Here is a 24258-nt window from a genome sequence, read left to right as displayed (position 1 = left end):
CTTTTTACTGTATCCCTCCAGATCAAGCTGATTCTGCTAGCCTGGGAACTACACTTCAATACCTAAGATAAATACCAAGGTCTTTTTTTGGTCAGAGTAACTTAACTGATAAACGTACCAATATTCGGTGGACATTACTGAGGCGGCCACTAGAAGCTGGACATGAGGATCCCTTATTGTGACAAAGGGTTTTATCAGACAATGATGTAAAATAGAAGTTCCCTCTACGCCTATGGTTTAAAGCATGCAGCTACTACACGAAGGACAAGAATCTTTAAAAATGAGTCTTCCGAAAAAAAAAAAAAAACATTGAGTCTTCTCCCATAAAGCAGGACAAAGGCGTGAATGGCGCTGGAATCACTAAAACGGACACATTAAAAATCAAGGACAGCACGCGGGTCTCTAAGGAAGACTGTCCCGTCCCGTCCCGCCCGGCGGCGCCTGCTTCACCGGGACTCCCCTGGGTCACCTGCGGGGAGGCAGCAGGGCGAGCTAGGGGGCGCAGTTGCTCAACACATTTTCCCGTCCCTGCCAACTTTCCTGGGGCGCACGGTGGCACGAGGTCGCGACGGCTAAGTCGTCCTTCGGGTGAAGCCGCCGCTCTCCGCCCGCCGAGGTGCGCGAGCTCCGGGTGCCGCTGGCCAGGGGGGGGGACCCCGCGGGGCGCCCCCGGGTCTCCAGGGTGCAGGCCGGTGCGTGCGGCTTCCCGGGGGCAGATGCGGGGTGGACAGCGCGGCGGGAACGGGGGGGGCGGGGGGGCGAGGACAGCGACGTGCGGCCGCGGGGGGCACAGCTCGGCTCGCGTTCACGGATCGGGCCCCGCGTGACGCCCGGATCCCAGGGACTCCCGTGTCCCTGCAGCGGGGCGCACACGCGGACGCCGAGGCGGTCCCCGGGCGGGCCACCTGCCCACCTGCCCACCTGCCCACCTGCCGTGGCTGCCCCGAGGCCGAGCGCGCCCGGGGCCCGGGGGACGGCGGGGGCGGGGGGCGCGGGGGGACCGGCCGGCTGGGGGCCCCGGCTCGGGGCGCGCAGGTAAAGGGTTACGCGTGCCGGGGAGGCTCGCCCGGGGCCGCGCCACGTGACGCGCAGGCCCAATGACGGCGGCGGGGCGGCCGCTGCGAGCGCGGCGGGCTCCGGGCGGCGCTGAGCCGCTGGCGTTTCCCGGCGCGGCCGCCCGAGGCCGGCGAAGCCATGGGCGCCGCGACCCCGCCGCAGCCGCCGCCGCCGCCGCCGCCCGGCCCCAGGTAGGGACGCGCCCCCGCCCCCGCCCCCGCCCCGCGCGTGGGTCCCAGGCAGGGACGCGCCCCCCCACCCTCCGCCAACAACCGGCCTCCGCCCCCAGGTAGGGACGCGCCCCCGCCCCTGCCCCGTGCCTTGGTCCAAGTAGGGACGCGCCCCCCCCCACCCCGCCCGGCCCCAGGTAGGGACGCGCCCCCGCCCCCGCCCCCGCCCCCGCCCCGCGCGTGGGTCCCAGGCAGGGACGCGCCCCCCCACCCTCCGCCAACAACCGGCCTCCGCCCCCAGGTAGGGACGCGCCCCCGCCCCTGCCCCGTGCCTTGGTCCAAGTAGGGACGCGCCCCCCCCCCACCCCGCCCGGCCCCAGGTAGGGACGCGCTCCCCCCGCCCCTGCCCCGTGCCTTGGTCCAAGTAGGGACGCGCCCCCCCCCACCCCGCGCCGGGCCCCAGGTAGGGACGCGCCCCCGCCCCTGCCCCGTGCCTTGGTCCAAGTAGGGACGCGCCCCCCCCCCACCCCGCCCGGCCCCAGGTAGGGACGCGCCCCCCATCCTGGCCGCGGGCTTGCCTCCCGCCCAGCTCCGCGTTGGGGCTTCCGTGCCCCGACTTCTCTCGCGGGTCGTTTTTAGTTCTTTACTTCCTTATGGCTGGAAAAAATAAAAGGTTGCGGGGGGTGAGGCAGTTCCCAGTGTGAGTACTTGGGAAAAGTTACGGAATTCAACAAAGGCACGGGACGGGGGCGGGGGCGGGGACGGGGGCGGGCGGGACCTGTACGACCCCTCCCCCCCCCCAAGTCCAGACGCGGACACTTTGGAGAGCTTGGCATCCCCGCGCTGTAGGAGACAGTTTGGGTTTTAAATCCCTAATTAATGAACTTTCAACAGCCCCTGAGAACGTGCGTTGGGCAAACTTGCAAGAGATTTCCCCCCTAAAAAAAGAGTGAGAGAGAGAGACAGAGAGAGATCTCCACCCTTATTTCTAAGTGCCTCCTCCCCCCCCCCGCCCCCATCTGTAAACATCTGAGCGTTTTCGAATAAAACGGAAATGGAATGTTGACCGCCGCTGTTGCTTTGAAACGTCCTTGGGTGCCGGGGTTGGCTCCGGCTGGGTTGGGGTGCTGCGCCCCGGGTCGCGGTGGGGCGGGTGCGGCGCTGGGAAGCGGCACGTGTGGAAAGAGCGTGCCAGGTGCAGACTGTTAAATGGTCACAAACTGTTTGCTGAATATTTACTAATTAGGCCAGCATCCCCCAGGTCGATTGCTTGGGTCGCATTTGACCTTGGCAGCCCTGATGAGGTGAGATTTTTCACAAACCACCACTGAAGACTTTTTCCAGATGTCAACATCAGCGGGACTTCCCCTCCCCCTTCCAGGACTGTAATTAACCTTCAAGACAAAACCCAAAACTCTCCTTAGTAACTTAGTGCGTTTTCTTTTCCGTTGTGGTGTAGACTTTTTGCCTCGTGAATTTAGAGGAAGCCAGCGTTGCATGAGGTGGCTCACTATTCATCAAAGAATAGTGTGTTTTATTTTTTCATTCACTGTATTCCTGGCGGCAATTCGCACCATGGCTTAGGAACGTCCTGGGTGGCTGTACCCAAGCTGTCGTGAGGAGCGGTGCTGTAGGAAAGCTGAGAAACGTCTGAGAGCTGAACCAGAAGGAAATAGAGAGTGGTGGCTGCTTTTCAACACAATCAATTCTATTTATTCCCACATCTAATCCTCCAGTTACTAATATTTTAAGGAGACAGAAGTTAAAGGTTCGGATGTGAAACGCCGGTACCTATAGAACACCTCAGCGGTCATGAGGCAGGTCTTTGAAACAGTACTTTGAAGCCCTCAAGGGTAAGCAGGACTCTGGGGTTCTTTGTACTTCCCTAACATGTGAAGAATCAGTTAGAGGCAGCTGCCTTGAGCACAGAACAGAAATGGAGAAGACGTGAATACGGGAAGGCAGGGTTTGGGTTTCTCTTCTTTGCTCCCTCCGTTCAGCAAGTGTGTGATAAGTGCCTGTCTCCTGGCCCCTGGCTCCAGGGCCTGGTCCTTAATGGTTCTAAAGATTTCAGTATCCAGTGACATCTAAAGACAAATGTGACCAGTCTTAGCTATGTTCTAAGAGCGTTTGCACATCTGGATTCAAATCCAGTCAAAAAGTTGCATGTCACCAAGAGCCCTTGTACTGTGCTGCTTGGAAGGGACTCCAGTTTCCAGATAATTGAATACCGGCCTCCCGGTAGCTGGGTTTCTTCTACCTGGACTCGCAAATTCCCTTAGTTTCACAATATTTCCGATGACTCTTGGGCTCTTTTGAGGTCTTGGTTAAATAATACCTAGCTCCTGCCTGTCCTTTTTTTTTTTTTTTTTTTTTCATTAGATTATCTGGTTGCAGGTAGACTTTCTAGATGATGAGAAGAGTTGGTAGCCTCCTCCTAGGGAAGGATAGACCTGAGCCTTCACCCATCTGCAGGTCCGATGGGTCACCCATTTGTAGCCTTTCCTAGTGTGGTTACCGCCTGAAAGCTGTTTTAAGAGAATAACATGAAAGTGGAATCTGTTATCTACTCGCAGCTTTTTCACCTTCCTGTTCCATTAGAGTTTGGAATCTTCAGAAGGACCATATATCATCAAGATAACTCTATCCTGGGGTGCCTGGGGGGGGGGGCTGGGACAGTTAGCATCTGCCTTTGGCTCAGGTCATGATCTTGGGGTCCTGGGATCAAGCCCGGAGTTGGGCTCCCTGCACAGCGGGGAGCCTGCTTCTCCCTCTCACCCTACTTGCGTGCATGCTCACTCGCTCACTCTCTCTCTCTCTCAAATAAATACAATCTTTTTTAAAAATGACCCTTGGGAGGCCTCGGTGGCTTAGTGTTTGAGCATCTACCTTTGGCTCGGCACGTGATCCTGGAGTCCCAGGATCGAGTCCCACATTGGACTCTTCACGGGGAGCCTGCTTCTCCTCTATGTCTCTGCCTTTCTCTGTGTGTCTCATAAATAAAGTCTTTTAAAAAAAATTTTTAATGACCCTAAAGTGTAATGTAGCCATCAGATGAATGTGTGTCCTGAAGCAGATACTTGACTCAAAATACTAGTTCAGTGTCCTCAAACATCTTAGGAAAGATGCCCCTGAACTGCAGCAAATAGTAAAAGAAAGGGGAAGAGGTCTCGAATTGTACCCTGTGCAGTGAACCCCATCCTGTTCAGTGTACGCGTGGCTCTCTGAAATGAAACTGATCCCTGACCTTGGAGACAGCACGTTTGTAAGGTCAGAGATTTCAGACGCCACACTCAGCGAGGTGCCAGGGACACCGTCCTTGCCTCCAGGGATCTTACAGTCTTCAGATAAACCATTGGAGGGGTTTAAGCGGAGAGATCTGTTTCTTAGAAAGTTCTCTCTGGCCGCAATGAGAAGACTGAAGTGGGAAAGATACCAGCAAGACAGCTGCTGTAAAACTCCACAGGAGAGAAGAGTGAGAAGTAAATTGATTCTAAAGATACTTAGTGGGGCAAAGGTATTTAGGACATCATGTCACAGAAAATATTGGGTGACTGAAGTATCTGAAGTTGATTTCTGTGGCATTTCAAAATACACTTGCGGCAGGCAGGTAAGTGTGAGCCGTGATGAGTGTGTCATCACAGCACGTTACCTCCTACTGTTGCCACACTCGGGCGGCACATCCTTTGTTTCTCTCACGGAGAAAGGTGTTGATAAAGAATGAGCCAAGTATAGTTCACACTTCCAACAACCCAGTGCTGCTTCACGCAGACCTAAATATGTACATCTGAAGGCCAAGTTAGGATAAACTGTCACCCTTGTGTCATAATACACGTTCTCTGATTTAGCTTGACTCCTTCTGGGAGTAAAAACACCCTGACTCTTAACTGTGTAGCTGTAATACTAGTGGACAGTAGAACGGCCTCCTGTTTAAATCAGCCACAACACAGCCTGCCGTGTGTCACGGAGAAGCCTCTGCTGTGTGTGCAGAAGTGCCATTGTCGCGGCGCACGCCAGCAGTGCGCAGGAGGCACAGAGTGCCTGTCACACCTCCGTCACTATTACATGCATAGCATTGTCATACAACATATATTTGGATTTATTTGTGATTCACTTGCTTCTGAGTCCCAGAGTCAAACTTTAGAGTTTGGACATTTCTTTTGACTTGGGTGCTAAGTCTTTTTCCTTCCATTCGATAATTGAGTATATCCTTTGGGTCATTTACGGGTGATAAAGAGTGGGTCTGCACGTCGTGGCTGGGAAGCATTATCCCTCTGACCAGACAGCCAACAGCTTCAGTCCTCTAGACTATGGCAACCTAACGATGAAGTGAGGTCTTCATACACCCGTAAAGAGTTGTTAAGAGCCACATGCTTAGACTGCCACCAGCACATACATGTAATTATTTCTCTTTGGACTCCTAATGAGCTTGGCTGTGTGGGTGCCTGGTCCACAGCAAGGAGGCACACCTCCAGATTCTGCATAAGGCCATTACGATAAGTGTAAAATGTAGTCACACCCAGCTCCTAAACAACAAAGCCAACATAGCAAAGGTTTATCGCTCCATGTAAGTAATTCCTCCATAAAGGGGGCTGTTATGAAATTTGGGGGGAAAGGTACTTGCATAGAGTATCAATGATCTACTGCTATATAACAAACCAGCCCAAAGCGTGGTGGCTTAAAATGACTAGTCTTTATTTAGTCTATGACTCTGTGGGTCAGCAATTGGGGCCTGGTGACTCCACTCACCTTGTCGGACTCCCTTATGTACCTGTGATCACAAGGCAGCCCTGCCCTTAAGTATTGGCTGACCATCAGCCAAATCAGCCCGGAACAGCAGGGCCACACGCCTCCCGTCATCGGGCAGGCCACCTGGGCTTGCTCATGTGTTGGCTCAGCATGGTTGGAAGAGGGAGCCCGGAGGCAATGCTCCTTGAGGCTGAAAGGGAAACAGAGTTTGCTTCTCCTCCAAAAGCCCACCTTTTGACAGGAAGGGTGGGGAATTGTCATGTTTGCAATCTACCACATCGTCTAAGCACTTTGCATAACTTAACTGACTTCATTTTCCCAACAACCCTTGAGGTTAAAGCAGAAATCCTATTTTACAGGTGAAGAAACTGAAACCCAGACATGCCAGTCTGAGTTAGGCAGGAAATGCAGGTGGCACGGTCGAGAACCAGCTCTGTTACTCAGACCTGAGCCAAAGCCCATGTTTGTAAGCACGACACAGCTCTGCCTCTCTGCATGATGCTGAGGGAAGGATGGGGAAGGATGGTATTATCGTGCAACTCAGGGATGTGTATAAACAGAATTTAACTTTAAGGATACTTTTGCTTGATTTACGTGCTAAACGAAATAAAATCAGAGACGATAATGCCCTCAAAGAATGTATGGTGTGTGTGCATGTGCACAGAAGCTACTTAATAAGATTCAGATTAAATAAGCCAACTGGATCATCAGAGAAGAGTAATAGAGGACAAGATAATGAGTGTACGGGAGCCAAGGGAAAGACAAATTAGAAAAGAACCATATCTGTTAATATCTCAAAGGGTCCTCCTATCTATTATATAAAATAGGTATTAGTCCCACTCTACAGATGTAGTTGTTCACCCAAGGTCACACACTTAAGAGCTGATAAAGATGGCATTCAGACCCATGTCTGCCCCTCTCCAAAAACAACCCTCCACCATTTTTTTTTTCCCAATAAGCCAAGAGCTTTGCTACTCAGAGGGTGTCCATGGACCAGTGGAATGGCTGGTTAGAAATACAGGTTTGCTGCTACCTCACATCTGTTGAATCATTTTAACAAGATCCCCAGACGATTCCTAAGTACAGTAAAGTCTGAGAAGCAAAGCACATCCCCCAAGACTTGATGCCAACTTGGATTCTGAGGAAAGAAAAAAAAAAGGGGAAGTGAAGATGGTTCTGAATTGCCCAGTTCTCAACTGTGTTTCCCACACTTTAGGCTGGGGTGTCACCTCTGCCTTCTTTACTCCTGAAAAAGAAGATGCTTTTGGGTGTTAATGGTTGTTTTGGTTTTCTGTTTGTTTGTTTTCACTCCTTTGAGCTGTAGCAGTTTTTCAACTTTGGCTAAGAAGCAGTTCAAACGAAGTTCCAAATCTGTATCCCCTGTCAATTCCCTCTATATAGTGAAAGAATTTTTTTTTTTTGGCAATTAGTTATAATGAAACAGTTCTTCAAATAGTTGTTCAGTTTATTAGATCTACCCCATGACATCTTCAGAGACAAGATTATCATGCCCCTTTCATAGTTTAGGACAGTGAGAGGTGGCAATGTCACTCAGTCAGGACTTGAACTCAGGTCTGCTGACTTCAAGCCGAGTCTTCTGACGGACCTGCAGGGAAGGTCTTTGGAGGAAAGCGCTCTGCAGGTTTTCTATCTGGTCTTTGGAGGAAATTATCAAACTGATCAATTTTTGCTTTGCGGTTTGCATTCTTTTTTTTTTTTTTTTTCATAGACACTGTGCCTAACTCAGATGTTCGAAAGTTTATGTTGGCGATTTTGAAGTAATTATTTCATGGAAACTTAAAAATGCCTCATAAAAACATTTCCTCCCTTATCTGCTTTCCTTATCGAGTTGAACCCCTACATTGGTTCCAGTGGCAACAAATGACGTATTATATTTATTTATATTATTTAAATATAATAACATGTTATCATATTATAGATGATGTAATATTGCAACCTTTTCCTCTGATTCTTTGAGTGATAAAAAGATCTGTATTTTTTTCCAAGTAAATTTTTAAGCCTATTTTCTTAAGCGCTAAGGCTCTGAGAATGTCTATAGGTTACAGAATCCTGACCTGGAGAGGGGCTTCACTGATCCAAACACCTGGTTTTATGGAGAAGAAAACCGAGGCCTGGGGGGAGAAAGCACCCTGTTTAGGGCTACCCTGCAAGTCGGAGGCAGAGCAAAGGCAGGAACCCTGGGCTTCACCCCATCCCACCCCCACCAGCCCTGCCCTCTTTGACTAAAAGACTTCAAAGCAATTCCTCTCCCTTTTGTGTTCCCCAGCCTCCGCTGGGCATCCTGGGGGCGGGGGAAGTTGGGAGAGCTCACATTTTAAAATCAAGATGACCTGGGTCTGAATCCCCATTTGCTGGCTATCTAGCACATAACAAGACTCATTTACTGCTGCAGTCGTTTCTAGAAAGAATCATAAAAGAGAGTTAATTGGCTAGAGAGTCAAGATTTAGTTTACAAAGTGCAATTTATCTGCATTCTCTTTTGAACTTGACGGGACAGGTTTTATGATCCCCACCAGGATCTGGTTTTGGTGAAGGAAGCCAAACATTCTAGAAGTGGACATAGTAAAAGCTTCGGCGCAACACAGCGACCCAGGCACAGGTCCAGCCTCATGAGATCTCTGACAGAGGCCTGATCCTCCCCCACTTTAAGCTCAGTCTCCATTACTGATGTGACACTTTTCTCTTTTCAGAGCTAAAAGGCTAGTGTTTCCGTGGTGCTGAAGTATAGGGCTGAGTTGTGGCTCTGGGGAAGAGAACCTGAAACAAGGCCACAGCCCGCTGGTGTGGAGAAAGCTAGAGGGTTGTCTTTTAATACCCTGCCTAAATTCAAAGTTCTAACGGGAGCAAAAGGAGTGTGACTTTTATGTAATCCAAAAAAAAAAAGCTGAGATATCTTTAGAGAAAGTAAAATTACTGAAATTGCACCCTTGGCAGGCAGTTGCTCCATAAGGGTTAATTAGACGAACAAAAAGCAGAACGAGCAAACAAACAAGAAGTCAAGAATCTGCCACCCGCGCCCTTTGCAGGGCCCCTAATGGCAGGTGTGGCCGGTGAGGCAATGTACCCGCCTGCCTGTAAGTCAGAAATCATCAGAATCATCCCCTTAAACACAGATGACAGCATCATATGCATGTTTGGTCCCATTAAATATCTTTACTCACTTCTGTTTGCAAGTGTTTACCATCTACTGAGTTTATGTGGGATCCTCTGAAAAGAAACTGGGAGCTGGGGTTCGATTTTCTTCCATCCCTAAGCCATTTGGTGAGCTTGTTCTCTCTGAGTGAGTCTTGGAGGAGTAAAAGATGCGACCCCCCTGCCCAGAAGGGACCAGAACGAGGGCGGGACTGTCATCAGCCTTGAATGCCAATGCTGCCATTCGATGTGGGACCTCAGGAATTCCATTCAATCGCCCTGGCTTTCGGCTTTCAGCATCCTTATCTGTAAAACTGGGAAGCTGAGTGTTTCTCCAAGCATGTGTCCCCACTTCGTAAATGTCTGATAACTCTGATTCTCAGCCCGTGGCCTCCACTTTTCTCAAATATAAAATGTGAAGTTTGGGCCAGAGCAGCACCATGGGGTATGGAATGGATGGGAAGGATGGGCCTGGGGGAGGCCATCAGGTGGCCCATGGGTCACAACATCATTACCTTTGATAAAAGCCACACCAAGTGAGAGCAGACTTCAGACTTTAACCACCTAGGATTTGCCCTGAACTTCTAACTGGATATTTCACCTTCCTTAGTATAAAATCATCTGCCTAAATGTCTGTCCAGGGTCTGTTTTAAATGCTCTCTGTACCTCAAGCATATAGAGACCTTGGGGGTTGGGGGGAAATGTAGTCACAGTTCCATGTTTGTATTCGTGGGAAGTCGGGTGGGGGCCAAGGACTTCATTTGAGGAGACAAAGGTGGACTTCTTTGAGAAAGCAGAGCCTGGGTACATGCTGAAATGCTCAGCCTGTCAGTGCCAAAACTAAAGGAACCTAAAAGAGGGCAAAGTGAGGCATGAAGATGACAACTTTTTCATATCCATAAAGGATTTTCTTTTTTCTTTTTTTAAACATTTTATTTATTTATTCCTAGAGACACACAGAGAGAGAGGCAGACACACAGGCAGAAGGAGAAGCAGGCTCCATGCAGGGAGCCCAATGCGGGACTCGATCCCGGGTCTCCAGGATCACGCCCTGGGCTGGAGGCGACGCTAAACCCGCTGAGCCACCAAGGCTGCCCACCATAAAGGATTTTCAAAATAACAAAGTTAGCATTTATAGTATTTAAAAGAGAAGGCCATTGCCTCACCTTTGCTATTTTATATATTGTGCATCCTTTGCCTTGTGAGTTTGATTGGATTATTTTAAGAACTTCATTGTAAAGTGTTTTCACTGTAGAGGGCCTGCTCCAGTTAGTGAACCTAGTGCCATAAAAAGCTTTTTTTTTTTTGCCCTCTACAACTGCTGTGTGGACAAAAATCGAAATGCCCTACTATTAGGCAAATGTGTGCGGAGGCTGTGCCAGCTGGTGGGGATACAAGGGTGAACAAAACAGACACGGACACAATCTCACGGCTACCAATGTGATAGCCGCACAGAACTATCAGGCTATGTTCCTGTGTGGACGGCAGGGAGAAAGGTCCTGGGTGCCGCCAGGGGTGAGATGGGAGCTGTGACCTGAGCTGAGAGGCAGGAAGGGCTTCCCTGAGGAAGCACATCCAGGTGAGACCCGAGGGTGAGACCTCAGCAGGCAGAGGAGCCACAGGGGGAGCAGAGGGACCAGCATGGTCACGGGTCCAGAGGGAAGCCGTGTTCCTAGAGATGTCCTGAGCTCAAGGGGTCCCAGGAGAGGCAGGCAGGACGTGGATGGTGCAGGGCCTGGTAGGCCACGTGCCATACATAACCTGACTTCTCCTGATGTGATCCTTCCTATTTATTTAGGGGTTTGGGGGTGGGTGTTGAAACCGCCACTATCTAGAGTTGAGTGGGGGGTAAAGGTCTTCATCCTCACAGCCTCCCACGTGGTCCAAAAGCAAATCTCAGGCTCATTTCAGCCCCACCTTCCAACACTGATCAGTAAGCAGGAATCGGAACAATCGGGCAGCCTGTTGTGTAGGCACGGTGAAGTCCCTGCTTCCATTCCTTTGATTTCTCTATCTCACGGGAAGTTCAGTAGAGGCAAAGGGGACACTCCCCTAGAGGCAAGGTTGGCTAACCTCAGAGTTTAACTTAAGCAGCAAGATTCCTTTGAGCTGGCCCACTAGTCAGTCATTTTTCAGAAACAAGTACTGGGAACCCCCTGGGAGGGTGCAGTTGCCTGGATCTACCATCTACCGTGGTGGTGCATGAATGGGGATGCCTCCACTCTTTGCAACCCATCTGTAAATCTCCTACGAGAGTGATTTCCCTAGTGAAAAATAGCTTCTAACATCCATATTCTAATTAATAAAGTCCTTTGTGTTGATTGGAGATAAGGAAGCTAACCTACCTGCAGAAACCACCTCTGGACTGCAGCCCTTGTGAGAACATTCTCACGAAGGACCTCTGACACGCATGTTCCTGACTGGGGCAACCAACGTACATTCTAGGGTGCAGATGTAAAACACACTCATGCATCCCAGAGTCTATGCCAACATATCTTAGAGCAAATTATAGACCATAAGAGCATTCTAAGTCAGTGGCCTTAAGAACAGTGAGAAGCTATTGAAGGTTTTCAACTTGTAAGTAATAAGATTTGCTTCTCTGGCTGCAGAGTTGGGGACAGAGAAGACCCGTGAAGGGGCTGTGGTTGCAGGAGATGTTGTTGGACCTGCGCTTCATTCAAGCAGAGGTACTTAGATGGAGAGAAGGCCACGGCTTCCGGAGATACTAGATGACAGCACCAGGACCTGGTGATGGGTAGAAATGGAAAGCAAGGCAGGCAGTGTCAAGATTGGATTTTAGAACATGGGTATACAAGGAATTTTATAGGGTTATAGTCAGTGTTTATAATAAAAAAAGAAAAAACAATTCATACATCGTCAATATGCGTTGGCTCAATGAAGCACAACTTAGAGACACAATGCAACACCCTGCACTAATAAAAAATAATGAGATGCACACGATGACATGATGCAAAGACACCCAGGACATAATTTTAAATTCGTAAAAATTTGTTGAAGAAACATATACTTGATGTTCCATTTTAACGCAGATAGTAATTATTATAATTAGCACTTAGCCAGTAGTAACGATTCTAGGTAGCACTTATAGTTAAAATATCTGGAAGAAAAAATTCCAAACAGTTAACAGTATTTATGCATGGGGCAAAGCTTACTGGGGACTTTTGCAATCTACATTGGACATTTCTGTGCTCCAGGGTTTTTGCAACAGAGAAACCAGGCTTTGTAGAAAATGAACGAACTCCACTGCTTCAGTTATGAAAACCCTTGATCATTTGATCCCAGATTGATCACTCCCTCTTCTGAACACACAGGCCACGTTCATCGCAGAGTGTTAGATCCAGAAAGGGTCTTGGTGGTGATTTGATTCACTCTCTCCACTTCACCTCCGAGGCCGCTGCAGCCCAGAGAGGTTAATGGCTGGGCCAAACTCACATGGCCCTAAATTAATAACAGAACCAAGACTGGAATCCAGGGATATGCTAACTCTGGGTCTAGAATTCTTTCTCCTACAAGCTAAGTCTTCTCTAGCACACACTGCATCTGTGAATAACTTGGCTTTTACTGGGCGGGCAAGTAAATAAATCTCTGTGCGTCAGTAAATGATGTGCTCAGACTCCGCCAGGGTCCAGCGTCATGCTCAACACTCTGAAAAACACCCATTAAAGCAACGGATAGACTTTAGACTTCAGACCCAAGAGGCCACACTGAAACCTGAGAAGGAGAAGGACACCCACAATCCCCCTACCTCTGCTCCCCCCTCCCTCACACATGCACACACACACACACCACAGGAAGAACATGTTAGGGACACTCAGCCTCACTGCCTCATTGGTCATGCTGGGAAAACAGACTTTGGGTTTAGGGAGGGCCAACGAGTCCCCGTCTCCCCTGCAACAACACACCCATGTGCTGGACTTTCCAGAGAAGAAGACATCCCTGTGCAAGGATTCCTTTAATGAGACGATCACGTCAGTGATTTCCCATAGCTGTCTTCTGAGCCCTTTTTTTGCAGCTCTCAGGGCCCTTTTCATAGACTGGCTCTCAGGGGCTCTTACGGGAAGCACAGCTGACCCTGCCCTGACTGTGGGTTCAGAGCAATATTTCCGATTGTCCACCGTGTAGGGTGGTGGCCCAGTGCACTAGATGACTCTGGATCCGGATTCAGTGACCAGAGAGGGGATAGAGAACTGCTTTGTCCTTAGACCAGGAGTTATCTAGGGACAGTTGGGGAGTCGCCTGCAGCAGGCTGTGGAGGGCTGTGTTTGGCTTTCCCACCTTTGGAGCCTAATCCTTTTCTCCTTCTCCCCTGAAGCTAATCAGAATACTTTTGTCTATAATGAACTACACCCAGCATCTGGTGTTCATCACCTAAATGGGCCCCTGTCTTTCGGAAACTATTCTGCTCCCATTAAAAAAATTTGGTGAGCCTGTTTTCCAGTGTTTTATTAATTTATTTCAACTCAGCATTTTCCATATCTTAAGCATTTCCATTTTTTGATTACCATCTGTTTGATTTTTTTTTTAGACTCTGTACACTCACCACCTCCCCGCCCCCCACATACACACACGTTTATGTAAAACTTAGTCTTAAACTCTTCCAAATGAGTTGTTTTTCCTCCTGTGGCGAATCTAGAAAAGGATACTGTGTCTTTAAATTTGGAGCTATTTTATAATTGTCTCTGAAGTTTCATTTTCATTTGTTTGCTTTGGGTGGGACATGGAAAAACATTTGCCTACTGTATGGTACTAACCTTCGCGCATGTGTTCACGAATTTCCTTTCCTGAGAAAAGTGGCAAAGCATTCATTGGTGACGCTTTCTCTTTTTAAATGTTTGCAAGTCCATGAATTTCTGTGCTAAAAATCGGTGAGTTCATGTAGTATCAAGGTGGGATCTAAGAAGATGTTTCTGAGATGCTTCAAAAGTGTGAAACTTCAGAAATTAAGCATTGGGTTTTCTAATCATATATTCTCCCAGAAGCTGCCTTAGTTATATGATCAGTATTTTCACTCTAGTTATTAAGAAACTACTGGTGAGCTCTAGTGTTTTTTCTGAATGACGCTGTTGGGGAATTTTTTAATTTGTTTATTTTTTTACTTTTTTTAAGTTTTTATGTATTTATTCATGAGAGACACACAGAGAGAGGCAGAGACACAGGCAGAGGGAGAAGCAGGTTCCATGAGGGGAGCCCAATGCAGGATTCAATCCCGGGACCCCAAGATCACTCCCTGAGCCACAGACAGATGCTCAACCACTGAGCTACCCAGGTGCCCTAATTTGTTTATTCTTAAAGAAGTTGCTTTTAATGTTTAGGTAATATCTTTCAAAAAAAATTTTTGAGTGACTTGGAGGCAGCTATGTTTGTTTTCTTAAAGGAATTAAAATTCCATTAGTGCAAAAATTCTTAATCGCTCATCAAATATGTATTGAGCATTTCCCAGATGCCAGACCTACAGAGAAAGTGTAAGTGAGCCTGCCTGGGAACCCCACAGTGTGCATTTTTCACAAATGTTAAGTTAACTTTAACAGGCAAATACCGTTGTGGAATCCCATGCTCCCACACCAGACACTTGGAATATAAATTCATTCATCATCTTTTTTTTTTTTTTTTAAGTAGGCTTCATGCCCAGCATGGAGCCCAGTGCAGGGCTTGCACTGATGACCCTGAGATCAAGACCTGAGCTGAGGTCAAGTGTTGGACGTTTAACTGACTAAGCCACCCAGGTACCCCTCATTTGTTGTATTTATTGAGCGCTAACTGCATGCTAGGCATTGAGCTATGTGCTGACCAAGATACAAAGGTGAACAAATAGAGTCCCTATCCTCATATGGCTTACAGTATCTGAAATAGTCACATAAATAAAACTAACATTTCATCCTGTGGTGCAACAAAAGAAGGATGAAAGGGGCGTCTAACAGCCTTTGTGGGATCTGATTCAGACAGGAGGGGAGAGAGAGAGGTCAGGGAAGGCTTTTCAGAGAAAATGACACGCACATTGAAACAGGAAGAAAGAGGACAGGGTAGCCAGGGAGAGAGGTGGAGGAGAAAATGGATTATGTTTTTGTTTTTGTTTTTGTTTTAAAAGAGGGGAGCATAATTCTGGAAGCCAAGAAAAAACCCAGTCTCTAGTTGAAGAGATGCTAACGACTGCTCTTGAGCACGTCTTAACCTCTGGTCTCATTTTCTTTAACCCAGACACCAACGCTGAGCAGAAACATCTAGGATCTCTTCACTGATCTGTGATTAATATGAACTGCTCCCTTACCCAGAAGCTCTGCTGGTCCCCACTGGGCCATTTCTGGAGCTGTCACCATCCCAGCCCAGAATCAGTCTGTTCCCAGAACCCGTGTGCTGTGTGCACCCTGCCAGGCTGGCCACGGGGCCCAGATTCAGGCAGCTTGGCTGGCCCAGCTGCCAGCGCCTGCCCCGCCCCGACCTCCCAGCTATCTACCTTGCTATCAATTCTTTCCTCATTCCCTCCATTCTCAGAGGATAAAGTGTTCCTTTTCCTGTTCAAGGTCAACCTTTTCACATGGACTCCTTCACTTTTAGCCTCCATCCTCTGGGACATTGCTTCATCAAGTAGTAATGCCGTCTCTGTCCTAAATCTTTAAGCTTTTAGCACTCCCTACTTCCGCACCCCACACCCCCCCCCCAAAAAAAAGGAAGTCAACCCTCGGTAAACACACTCAAACCTTTTTATTTTTTTTTTTAATTAAAATTAGCACAGAACAGACATCTCTTCCTCGGAACCTCATTCCTTTCCTTTTTGGCTACCCACCCCCTTTCCTTGTTAAGTTATTAAGTGAAATTTTAAAGTCTTAAAGAATTCTTGACTCCTTGCTGCCTTTAAATGCAGTCCCCCTGCTAAATAAATAAATAAATAAATAAATAAATAAATAAATGCAGTTCCCATTTTCTCACTTAATTCACTTGTAATTTATGGTTATTTGTTTTCTACCTTCATTGTGACATGAAAATTTCACTGATAACATTTAAATCTTAAATTTAAATGTATGGCCATGGAGACTAACCATCGTGGGGCACCTGGGTGGCTCAGTCCATGAAGCATCTGACTCCGGTGCAGGTCAGGATCCCGGGATTGAGCCCCACGTCCGGCTCCACACTCAGCAGGGAGTCTGCTTCTCCCTCTCCCTCTGCCCCTCACCACTCCTGCTCATGTGTTCTCTCTGTCTCAAGTAAATAAAATCTTAAAAAAAAAAAAAAAAAAAAGACTAGCAGTCGCATTTCATCCCCTTACCTTGTAAACTGCCGTTGTAGCATTTTAAAGTACTGACATTGGTGCTGCCTCCCTTTTTGAAATTCTCTTTTCCTTTGACTTCTGTTCTACCGTTACACTTCTCACTCCTGGTTTTTCATCTGCTTCCATGACCCATCCCTTGTTTGCCTGCCATCTCCTATCAAGTCTGACCCTGGGGTTTGGTGATGCAGAAGCCAATCACAGGTCCTACGTACTTAGGAGTTATGACTCTGTCATCAAGGAAGGGTGTACAGAAAATTCAGAGTACTATCAGACGGTGACCAGTCATCAATTCTGGTCAATGGCAGATTGCGTGAGAAGTGGAAAAGCCAGAGGACTTGAGAATTAGCTAACTCGTAATTTGAATCTTGGGGACCGAGGTGAGAAGACGGAGCCCTTTGTAAGGTATGGATGGATTCCATGTTGAAGCAGATGATGTCCTTATGAGATAGCAGTTTAACCCTGGGAAGGTCTAGAATTAAGCAGAGATATGAGGAACTAAATGAAACCCAAAGTATTTATGTTTTTCGAAAAGTTTGTGGAAGTCTGTAGTCAACATTTTGAACATGGACAGTGTTCACAGTACGTAAGATAATTTGTTAATATGTTGAGTCTTATGATTTCACTTTAAAATATGTCATTAAAAATAATAAATAAATACATCATTAGCTAATTATTTTGTCTTGGGATCTTTAAGTTAAAACCTTTCAGATAGTTTCTTGCCTTTTTTTTCTTTAAGATTTATTTATTTGGGGGGCACCTGGGTGGTTCGGTTGGCTGAGCATCTGCTTTCAGCTCAGGTCATGATCCCAGGGTCCTGGGATTGAGCCCCACTTTGGGCTCCCTGCTTGGTGGGGGGTCTGCTTCCCCCTGCTCCCTCTACCCCTCCCCACTGCTTGTGTTCTCCCTTGTGCTCTCTCTCAAGTAAGTAAATCTTCTCTAAAAATTTATATATTTTTATTGAGGGGGGAGGGGCAGAGGGAGAATATCAAGCAGACTCCCCGCTGGGAGGGAAGACCAACATGGGGCTCAATCTCATGACCCCAAGATCATGACCTGAGCCAAAATCAAGAGTCAGACACTTAACCTACTGAACCACCCAAGCACCCCAGTTTTGCTTTTTTATACTGGATTGAAATGTTTATGACAACTGAAGATTTACCTTATTTATGAGTTTATTAGTTTTATAAAATGACTTAAGTACTGCAAAAGGGTTTGTCTGTTGGTCACTGAGACACTTTTAAAAAAAATTAAGTGTAGTACATTTTTAAGTAAAACATTTAACTGCCTTGCCTTTAATTAACCAAGTTGAAAAAACACTCTTAAAAAGATTGAGTTTAGAGAATTGTAAATAGAATATAAGTTTTGCAGTTATCTCAATAGAAAGCTACTTTTCTGGATGTTATTTTAATAAATATTAACCAAGGGATCCCTGGGTGGCGCAGTGGTTTGGCGCCTGCCTTTGGCCCAGGGCGCGATCCTGGAGACCCAGGATCGAATCCCACGTTGGGCTCCCGGTGCATGGAGCCTGCTTCTCCCTCTGCCTGTGTCTCTGCCTCTCTCTCTCTCTGTGTGACTATCATAAATAATAAATAAATAAATAAATTTAAATAAAAATAAATAAATAAATAAATATTAATCAAAAACCTAGATATCCACGCATCATGTTATCTCGGGCCCTAGGAGATACCGTAACACTCCAGTTGCCACCTACCATTTCCAAGCACTCAAGCACTGTTGTGTCCCTAGGCTCCTCCCTTACCCCACAGTCCTTTATGTCTTCTAGCTCCTGACCAACCTCTGGCAGTGTCACAGTGTCTAGACCACTCATGGCTCAGATGCACATGACACCAAATGCCCTATCTCCAGCCCCATCTCCTCACACAGCTCCAGATCCCTTGATAACAGATGCCTGCAGGGCAGAGCCACTTGCATATTCCCAAACCCCTTTAAACTCAACCCATCTGAAATTGCTGTCCCATTGCCAACCCCATTGATTGGCTCTCCTTCCCATTTCCCTCAACTGATGATATCACGTAGATTTTCTTTCCATCAAGCTCAAGGACTCTGGGTCAGGCTTCTTTGACTCCTCAGGGCACACTACCAGACAACAGTAGCCACTCAAAAACAAAGGCCAAATAAAATACAAATGACATGATACCTGTCTTAGGATGAGTTGGAAGGGCAAGGCGCCCCATATCCGTAGTTAAAAATCTCTTTGTCAGGCAAGCAGGAATAGCTACCATTTACTGAGCACCTATGTGTCAGGTACTCAAAGTGACTTATATACATCACCTAACTTAAAGGGGTGGCTCAGAGAGGTTAAGCAAGTTGTTCAAGGTGACAGAGCTGGGACTCGGTCAAGTTCTGTGTGACTGCAGAGCCCACCCTCATAACCAGCAGACTCTTTCCTCAGTGTAGATGCCTCCATACTAGGTTAGATGACCCTGGCTGCTTTTTATGCAGTGACATTACTGATGTGCCTGTGAAGGTCAAATGCTACTTAGAAATTCAGAATTAGTTTATAATCTTCCAGCAGATTTTTTTTTTCATGTAAAAGAACTCCCTCCACCTTTTTGGACAGATCAAAATACCAAAGCTTAATGATTTCAGAGATCAATACTGTCACTTATTGAGGATACATCAACAGAGTCAATTCTCCCTGCTTTCCTGCCAGACCTTCTGCTGGTTTAGGAAAAAAAATCCTTCTTGATCTTTCCATATATGCCTGACCAAGAAAGATGCATTTCACTCAAAGTGGACACCAAATGTTGGGTTTAGAGGAAATGCAGCCACAAGAGCACCTTTTAAGAGAAATCATCCTCCTACCATTTCCTCCTTCCCTCTTCTTTGTACAATCCACAGAAACAGGGCTCCTTTTTCCCTCCTGAGCACTTCAACCCTAGCACAAAATTCATAAGAGTGGTAAAACTGGAACTGTTATCTTATCTGCATCCACCCCACCCAGAGCCCCACCCTGCACCCCATGAAAGGAGAAACCCTCAAAATACAGGCTGCCAAGTGCAAGGTAAAGATTGAGACAATGAGGATCCTTTGCTGAAAATACACATTTTTTTAAGACTTTATTTATTTGACAGAGAGTGCATGTGCACTGGGGGTGGGGGTGGGGTGCAAGAGGGAGGAGCAGACTTCTGGCTGAGCAGGGAGCAGATGCAGGGCTCCATCCAGGACCCCGAGATCATGACCTGAGCCGAAGGCAGATGACTGAGCCATCCTGGGGCCCCAATAATACACATATTTTTCAAAAAAATGAGCATTCTAGTCTGTAGCTCTCATTCCTGAATCAAGTCTATCCCATCCCAAACTAGCCTGCCCCTTTTGTTAGGATTCTTGAAGTTGGAGGATCTTTTGTCTAGTTCTCTTCAGGAAATGATGTGTAAAAATACGGCACCTTTAGCAAGGTCCACAAAGTAGTTACTTAGAGGATCAGCTTCCTTGAAATCTTCTGTTTGAGTCACATATGCAAACTTGAAAACTGGAAAGAGTCTAGATAAAGATATTGTCATTATGTGTGTAGTTCCACAGAACAGATTTCTAGAGAAGGGACTGTAGCAAGCAGGAACTTTTTTTCTAATAATATTTAACTAGAGCATGAGGAGTTTTAATTTCTAGAACTGCTCATGATTGTGGCCAAAACTCAATTTTAATTATAGCAAAATAATTTTTTCTCCACTATAAAGAATAAAAGAAAGGAACTGTTTTATGTGCATTAGAAAATAATCACAAAACCAAAATAAGGTAATCCTGCTGCATTCAGATGATACAATAATTCAGGAGAAACTGGCCTCATTCTCTCTAAAGCACAGACCTAAAGGTGAACACGTTTAGCACATGTTTTGATGCTATTTATGACCATAACTCTAAGATGATTAAAGTCCTCATTCTCCAAATGGGGTGATAAAGACTCCAGTTTATCCAAACTAGTGTGAGGCTCTTTAATCTCAGGTCTTCCTTTAAATTTCTCTGTGGCCACAGAAGTCACCGCTCTGTTCCTTAATCTCTCAAAAGATAACATGTCGCCTGCTTATATAATCCAAAAGTCATGTCCCTTTAACATCTTACTCTTCATTACTAGATGCTATAAATTCATAAAGTTCACTTCATTATCCCATTTGATCCTCACACGTGTATGTGTGCACATAGTACCCATCATACCAGAATAACACTGTGGTGAAAACCAGAAGCTTATTGACACACCTAGGGTCAAGTCCCAGCCTTAGAGCTGCTTAGCATCCCTGAGCCTCCATCTTTTTGTAAGATTGGACAACATAACTATGCCAAAATGAAGATGGTACAGTGGCCTAGAAGCTGGAATCAAATCAGTGCATGTGCACGCAGAAATTGTGCTTGTCAATCTGTATGACTTCTGTAATCAGAAAACAGTTCTTAAAGATAAAAATTATGAAGTGTAAAAAAAAATTATGAAGTGTCCCACTTTATAATAGCCACTCACGAGAATGGCTATCATAGGAAAGACGGGCAATAACAAGTGTTTGCAAGGATCTGAGAAATTGGAACCTTCATATACTGTTGGTGGGAATGTGAAATGATGCATCCACTTTGGAAAACAGCCTGGCAATTCCTTACAAAGTTAAACATAGGGGTGCTTGGGTGGCTCAGTCAGTTGAGCATCTGACTCTTGGTTTCACCAAGGTCATAATCTCAGGGTCATGAGATCAAGCCCCACATGGGGCTCCATGCTGGGCATGAAGCCTGCTTAAGGTTCTCTCTCTCTCTCTCTCTCTCTCTCTCTCTCTCTCTCTCTCCCTCTGACCCTCTCCCCAGCTCATGCGCATATACGTTCTTTCTCCTAAAAAAAAAAAAAAAAAATATATATATATATATATGTTTTTACATAAAAAATAAAAAGGGGCTCCTGGATGGCTCAGTCAGTTGTGCCTACCTTCAGCTCAGGTCATGATCCCAGAGTCCTGGGATCAAGCCCCATGGAGTCAGGCACCCTGCACAAAGGGGAGTCTGCTTCTCCCTCTCCCTCTGCCTGCTGTTCCCCTGCTTGTGCACACTCTTCTCTCTCTGTATCAAGTAAATAAATTAAATCATAAGTAAATAAAAATGTTTAAGTAGAAAACATATAGAATTAACTATATTACCCAGAAATTCCATTCCTAAGCATATACCCAAGAAAAATAAAAACATACATCCACACAGAAGCTTGAACATGAATGCTCATAGCAGCATTATTCATAATAGCCAAAAAGTAGAAACACCAAATGTCCATTGACTGTTGAATGGACAAAGAAAATGGGATACAGCCATATAGCAGGCTATAGGAATGAAGAACTGATAAATGCTACAGATGGATGAACCTTGCAAGTATCATGTAAAGTGAAAGAAGCCTGACAGAAAAGGCTACCTATTGTACAATTCTATTTTGTGAAAGATCCAAAATAAACACAGAGACAGAAAGTGGATTGATGATTGCCTAGGGCTCTGGAAAATGGGGTATAAGGAGTTCATGACTAAAGGGAACTGGGGCTGATGAAAGTGTTCTGAAATTGATGGTGGCGTTGGTTGCACAAGTCTGTAAATATGCCAAATAGGATCGAATTGTACACATTAAGTAGGTGAATGGTAAGGTGTGTGAATTATATCAATAAAACTGTTAAAATGAGGTAAAGTAACAGACTTCTAAGTAATTTCAGTATCCTTGGGTGCTTAAAAGTTTTTAGAGTAGAGTCAGTAGACATTTTATTAATTACCCCATCAGAGCTGTATAGGCCAATTGATGGGCTTTGACTTGCCAGTAGCTTTTGAGAATCTTCCTTGCCTACAACAGCAGTCTAACAGTGAGAACCTTCAACTCTGGTCTTTGTACTTTTGTCTTTCATTCATTTGTTTGTTTTTAAAGAATTATTTTGGAGCACCTGGGTCGCTCAGTGGTTGAGCATCTGCCTTTGGCTCAGGATGTGATCCCTGGGTCTTGGGTTCAAGTCCCACATTGGGCTCCCTGCATGGAGCCTGCTTCTCCTCTGGCTATGTCTCTGTAAATATGTCTCTGCCTCTCTCTCTGTCGCTCATGAATAAATAAATAAAATCTTAAAAAAAAAAAAAAGATTTATTTAGAGGGAGTGGGAGAGAATCGCAAGCTCAACATGGGTGGAGCTCAATCCCACAACCCTGAGGTCATGACCTGAGCCGAAACCAAGAGTCAGACACTCAGCTGACTGAGCCATCAGGTGGTTTTGTTTAATAAACACTTTTGTTGTTTATTTCCTGATTGTAAAATTAATGTATGCAATTTGGGGGAAAAAACTCAGAAAGTAATGAGTTAAAAGCATAAATTAAAGAAAACCTTTGAATTCTTTCTTTTTCTAAAGAAAACCTTTAAATTTATTCTTTAAATAAATTCAAATACTTTAAAGCATAAATTAAAGTAACCTTGTGATTCTGAGAGCAATATTCCCTCCTGACTCCTTCCAAGTTGGAAAATCTGATCTAGAGTGTAGGTTTTAGAGATCCAAGTTCTCATGCCATGTACATACATGAACTGCATTTGAAAGAACCTTCTCGAAAAAGATCACTTGAACCTGAAGGTGAATTTCCATTCTAGTGTACGCCACACTGTGCCCAAACGCAGTGACCGTGTGTATTAATTTAAAAACATACCCCTGCTTACTTTGCACAGCCATTAAAGAGCTCCCCTACTCCACCCTTTATACAATATTTTTCTTCCTATTTGATTAACATTTGTACCAGATTGTGATCTTCTTCAGTATTTTCCCAGTTCTGATTTCTTTAAGCCCTAGATGCAGACCTCTAGAACAATGGGCTCTAAGGGAAATGCTGCCCAGATCTCCAGGCCTGGGAGACACTGAGAATCATGCCCTCCCTGGAGCAGCCTGACCTCATACGTCAGGTGAATATAGTAGCCCATTCTTTGTCAGGGGGAAAAAATGGATTATTTGGCTTAAGTCCACCAAACTAAGGTTAGCCTGTAAGGGAACAAATAACTTTCCCTAGCTTTGAATTGTCCTTCCAGCAAAGAGCTAAAATAATTGTAAATATTGTGCAGATAAGGAATCGGCCCTCTTACACTTCTGTTTGTTCACACTAGAGGTACTTGTTTGTAATTTGCCTTGTAAAATTATTATCCCGAGTTGGTCTTTTTAGTACAAGGAAATGAACCGATGGGAAGGTGTGCTACTTTCTGTAGGGAATCCACTTCTACGAAAAAACCTACCTAGAAACGGTTTTCTCTTAACTCTGTCCACACTTTCTACATCTCCCTCCGTCAAGGCTTATCTATTATTTTTATTGCTGGTTACTCTTTCACATGAAAGTGTTTTATTTTCTCATGTGTTGGTAAATTTTTTTCTTAAAGTATGCCCCATAAATGTCTTTTTATCTCCCACAGCACTTTATGTAAGGTCAAACCCTAAATATTTCTTGATGAATTATTTGCCCGGAGGCATGAGTGGTCTTCCCACAGTGTGGGTACTAGTGATCTAAGTATGCAGCCCAGGGCTGCCTGGGTGGCTCAGTCTGTTGGGCATCTGCCTTCTGCTTGGGTCATGATCTTTGGGTCCTGGGATCAAGCCCCACATTGGGCTCCCTGCTCAGCAGGGAGTCTGCTTCTCCTTCTCCCTCTGTGTGCACATTCTCTCTCTCTCTCTCTCTAGTAAATAAAACATTTAAAAAATTATAATTACACACTCCTTCCTGTCTTTCTGAAGGCATGATGAGAATTGCCCTGTCCACAGTAAAGCAGGAAAGAGCAGCTCTTTTGGAGCAAAATCAAAACATTAGGCAGGTTGCTTAAAGGTGAGGTGGCTGTTCATTGTACCGGTCTTTCAAGGTTTCTACGGA

The 24258-nt window shown here is 46.0% G+C and overlaps 1 protein-coding gene across 1 annotated transcript in view; it reads left to right on the top strand.

Annotated features, from left to right (window-relative positions):
* The first annotated feature begins 2322 nt into the window (after positions 1-2322).
* Positions 2323-24258, top strand: part of C3H4orf19 (chromosome 3 C4orf19 homolog) — an 84482-nt gene continuing 62546 nt past the window's right edge. Inside the window, exon 1 of the mRNA XM_038533703.1 lies at positions 2323-3079. The gene's annotated coding sequence lies outside the window, so the exon portion shown is untranslated. The remainder of the gene's footprint in view (positions 3080-24258) is intronic.

The sequence above is a fragment of the Canis lupus genome, chromosome 3, assembly GCF_011100685.1.
Source record: "Canis lupus familiaris isolate Mischka breed German Shepherd chromosome 3, alternate assembly UU_Cfam_GSD_1.0, whole genome shotgun sequence".
NCBI lineage: Eukaryota > Metazoa > Chordata > Mammalia > Carnivora > Canidae > Canis > Canis lupus.
Note: the sequence above shows the minus strand (reverse complement) of the source record. Positions and strands in the feature narration are given on the sequence as shown.